We start from the raw sequence: 5,107 nt of genomic DNA on the forward strand, positions 1-5,107 counted from the left end.
CAGTTACAAGGCCAAACATCCCTGAAAGTTTCGTCCGAATCCATCCAGCGGTTCTTGAGATATCTTGTCCACGGACAAACAAACAAACACGACTGAAAACAATACCCCCACCGTCGCAAAGGCGGAGGTAATAACAACAACCACAACTTGAATATTAGCAAGAACAGCACAGACAAAAACAAAACAAAAAATCGCTGTTACGACGACGACAACACGAGCAACGATATGCAATAACAACAAACGTACTAACAACAACAATTACAACAAAAATAGCAGAAACAACAATAAAAATAAGAACGACACGTCAAGAATAACGAAGTCGAATGCATCTAGGTGGTCTCTCACTATATTTGAAATAGCAGCTGGTGCCTCTGAAATTATGCTTTCGTCTCATGGGAAAAGGAAGGTCACATTAATAAAAGGACTAAAGATGGTATAGATGTAAAAAAAAAAAAAACGAAAAAAACAAAACAAAACAGAAACAGACAAAAAAATTTCACAAAGGTTAAAAGAAGAAACTTACGTTCCCATGCCGAGAATCGAACCCGGGCCGCCTGGGTGAAAACCAAGAATCCTAACCACTAGACTACATGGGAAAATACACGAAACAGAAAATAATGATTCTATTGCTTATCATCTCTATGTGGTAGCTCGAGCTGTTAGAAATAGCAACAAATTTTTCTGTTAAATCACACTCTACAGTTTGGAAAAAGGAAGGACACATTAGCTAGTAAAAGATTGAATCACACGCATACACACAGAAGAGCAGCCAATGAAATTACAGACTATTATTATGAGAAAAGAAAGGACACAATAAATAGAAAAAAAATTAAAATACAGACGCAGATATCCACAAATGCATACAAAATGAAAATTAAAAGAAGTCGAAAGGAAGGAGAAAAAAAAAATTAACGTTCCCATGCCGGGAATCGAACCCGGGCCGCCTGGGTGAAAGCCAGGAATCCTAACCACTAGACCACATGGGAAGTCATGAGAATGATGTTTTAATAATGCTATGGTTTATAATCAGGTTTTTCACTCAAGTTTCGCTGTCAGTTTTCTTTCTCCTCCCACTCCTGTTCATTGACTGATTCCCATTCCTCCCCTTCCCTTTATTACACTATTGTCACTCCCTCCTCTCCTACTTTCTCTCAATCTCGGCGAATTGCCAATGTCATCGTACGAGCGTTGCATAGAAAGTTTCGCAGTATTTATTTGTTATGACTCTTTGCAATCCGAGTTCAAATCACGCCACGGCCATATTTTTATCACTTTCTTCTTCTTATTTTATTAGTTGGGTATGTGCTCTAATGTGATCGATAAATATAAATTATATAAATAAGTAAATATAAACGTCACCAAAGCTCGCTTTGCAACCATGCGTTTTCAGGTTCAATCTCACAACAGGCACGTTGGCCAAATGTCTTCTTCTATATAGCCGACCCATACCTTGTGAGTGAATTTAACAGACAGAGACTGTCTGGAAGCCCGCTGTATAAAAATAAATGTGTACGTGTATGTGTGTGTTTGCTCGCTCCTCATCGCTTGACGACTGGTGCTTGTTTACGTACCCTTTACTTGGCGATTCGGCCAAGATACAAGGTAAAGAGGGGCGGGGGAGCCTATTCGAACGTCTGTCTGGAAATGTAGCTTTACCGAATAGTGTTAGTTATTTCCACTTAAATTTATCGATCATAAAACGGAAGATTTACTTTTACCATTTACAGTAATTAAACTGTGACCATGCTGGGGGACCGCTTTGAAGAATTTTTTATCGAATGAATCGACCTCAGTACTTTTTTTAAAAGCCTGGTACTTATTGTATCGACCCCTTTTGCCGAACTGCTAGGTTACGGATGCGTAAACATATCAAAACCGCTCGAGTGGTGATTGGGGACAAACACAGGCACAAAGACACAACGTATACGTGGTCTGATCAATAAGTATCCGGACTGTTGCTATAGTAACGAAGCTAAAGCACAGAGAGTGAAACCGCTTGGAACAGATTGACTTTAAACTTTGTTGTGCATACGCACGACGTTTTAGCGTTCTAGCTCACTTACGCTGTTTACAGCAGTGCTTGGAAGGGAGGTGTGTAGCGTGTGATCGTTGCATTGACCAAGACAGAGAAAGTTGAGCAGAGAATCTACATCAAATTTTGTCAAAAGCTTGGCGACACTTGCTCAGAGGCCTACGCAAAGTTTACAAAAAGTTTTCATCGTTCTCGACACAGTCAAGGAGATCTTATACAACTGAAACCCGAGTGTCTTTTTGGTCAGCTGAAAGCAGTTTTGGCACAAACTTGGCAGACACGCTTCTCATACCCAAATCATCAGTGTTAATAGATTGAACTAAACCATAACTAATCTGCACATCCTCTGATAACTCACGGATGGTGATTCAACGATTTCTCCTTAGACATACAAATACTTAGGAATCAATGAACTAGATACGGTACAACGCACACAAATGAAAGAGAAGATAAAGAATGAATACCATAGATGTGTTAGATTAATACTTAAAACAGAGCTCAATGCAAAAAACAAGATTATAGGTTCAATACTCTAGCTATCTTAGTTGTAAGTTACAGTTACAATGTTCTTAACTGGACACTAAATGAACGAGAAAGGTGGCGAGAGTCACGTCACCCCCTGCGAGAATAGACTTGACCAAACGACTATAAATAGTAGCGGTCTGAGTGAGAGAGAGAGAGAGAGAGAGAGAGAGAGAGAGAGAGTAGGCGTTAATCGCAGGAAGTCGTAAGGTGTCGTTTTGGTCGTTTGTCGGAATATCGTTTGTTGGTTCGTGAATAGTTCGTGGAGAGTTTGTTGGATTGTTACGTTGTTGTTACCCTGCTTCGTTATATGTTTGTGGTTACTACACGGTTATAGTGGAAACAAGTATCGTCATAAACAGTGGCGATACTGCAATAATTGGAGAAGAGTAATTACGTTACAATCATAGGAAAACAAGAAAACTAAAGACAGAATTTAGAATGTACCACCCAAAACCTGAAATAGGAAGGTCATATATACAACTATTATATAATATCCATCATAGGAATACTGGAATATCTAAGTCAGAATGAAGGAAAACTAGACATAGCTACAAAGCATAAGCAAAACAAAAACTGTTTTCTGTCTTCAAGGAAGCCGAAAAATATAAGAAAAAGGTCATAATACCTGACAACTATGAAGAAAAAGAAGAAACATGAAAACCTGTAAAGTAATCTGACCACCAAATGTACGATCCCTCTCACCCGCTCTCCAATCTACAGGTGCATACTTTCAATAGGGCTAGTTACTCTAACCATTTTTGCCATAGTTACCCACCTTTTCACAAATTCACTGAGAGGTAGCACTTCCCTCTCCATCCTCATTTTCCCTTTTCAAATGGAACTTAAAAAAGGTGGTAACAGCTGTTTGATTTGAACTACAAAGTACTATAATAAAACGATGGCGAGAAAAGCCCTTTCATGGCAAATAGTGGGTTAAGCTAAACAGAAAAGAAATAGACAAAATAAAATCTCAACATTGGTTGAGAAGTTCGGGTCTCAAAGCAGAGACTGGCGGGTTTTTAATTGCAGCACAACGTCGAAGCTACGCGGCCAGAAATCACCAAAATGTACATCATGAAGGAAAAAAAAACAAATAAACATGTAACAGCAAAATATGTGGTGATGGGGAAGAAACAATGAATCATATTGTTTCTAGTTGCCCAGTCCTGGGAAAAATGGAAGACATCCACAGACCTGATAGAGTTGGGGCTTATATATGCTGGAAGCTGTACCAGCACTACGGAAGGACAACAAGAAAATGTTATGGGCATACTCCAGAAAGGGTCTCAGAAAATGAAAAAGCAACTATACCCTGAGATATGCCACTTCCACTGCCGTCACCCCTACAACTACCGCCCATATAACCACCACCAACATCATCATCACCAGCACCAGCATCAGAAGCAGCAGCAACAGCAGCAGCAGCACCACCACCACAACCATCACCATCACCACCATCACCAGCACCAGTACCAGCACCACCACCATCAGTACCACCACTACTACATCCCATCTACTTCACCCCACTACCCCACTACCCCACACCCCACCACCATACCCCATCCTCACCACAACTACATCCCTATCACCACCTCTATCACCCCTACTACCACCACGAGCAATGGGGAGTCGCAAACGACTCGCCGGATATGCTAGAAATAGCAGTGAAAGCTACCTACGGTTGGACTGTCTTTGATCATATATCTACTTCACCAACTACAATTGCAACAGTAGCAACAACAACAATAATAATAATGGTGGACCCCTTGTCTGCTAGAAGATGGTATGGGTTCGCTCCCTTGCTTGCAATAGATATCGGGTGCAAGTTGCATCGACAACCAGCTGGAGGAGGCACCTCCTGGGTCCCTATGGAACAGCCACATTGAAGCGGTAACAAATATTACTTCTCAGTATAGTTACTACTTTCATCTCTTCTTGAGATTTTCTAAATAATAATAATAATGGACTCAAGTTTTGGCACAAGGCCAGCAATTCCGGGGTAGTGGGTATTTTATCGACCTCAGAAGGATGAAAGGCAAAGTCGGCCTTGGTTGAATTTGAACTCAAAACGTAAAGACGGACGAAATACCGCTAAGCACCTTAGGTTAGCTTGCCGTCTTAATAATAATAATAATAATAATAATAATAATAATAATAATAATAATAATAATAATAATAATAATCTTTTCTACTATAGGCACAAAGCCTGCAATTTGAAGGGGAGCGGAGTAGTCGATTACATCGACCCCCAGTACACAACTGGTACTTATTTTATCGACTCCGAAAGGATGAAAAGCAAAGTCGACATCTACGGAATTTGAACTCCGAACGTAAAGACGGACGAAAAGCTGCTAAGCATTTTGTCCGGTGCGGCAACGATTCTACCAGCTCGCTGTCTTAATGGTTTCAAAGTCTGGCACAAGGCCAGCCATTTCGGGGGAGGGGGAGGGGGAGGGGTTAAGCCGATTTCGTCGACTCCAGTGTTTCACTGATACTTATTTTATTGACCCCCGAAAAGATGAAAGGCAAAGTCAACCTCGTCGGAACTTG

The 5,107-nt window shown here is 40.7% G+C and overlaps 1 non-coding gene across 1 annotated transcript; it reads right to left on the reverse strand.

Moving 5' to 3' along the window:
• Positions 1–914: 914 nt before the first annotated feature.
• On the reverse strand, positions 915–986 carry Trnae-uuc (transfer RNA glutamic acid (anticodon UUC)). Its single transcript has one exon. It is a non-coding gene; the product is annotated as a tRNA-Glu (tRNA).
• Positions 987–5,107: the final 4,121 nt, after the last annotated feature.

The sequence above is a fragment of the Octopus bimaculoides genome, chromosome 23 (assembly GCF_046866305.1).
Source record: "Octopus bimaculoides isolate indiv1 chromosome 23, ASM4686630v1, whole genome shotgun sequence".
NCBI lineage: Eukaryota > Metazoa > Mollusca > Cephalopoda > Octopoda > Octopodidae > Octopus > Octopus bimaculoides.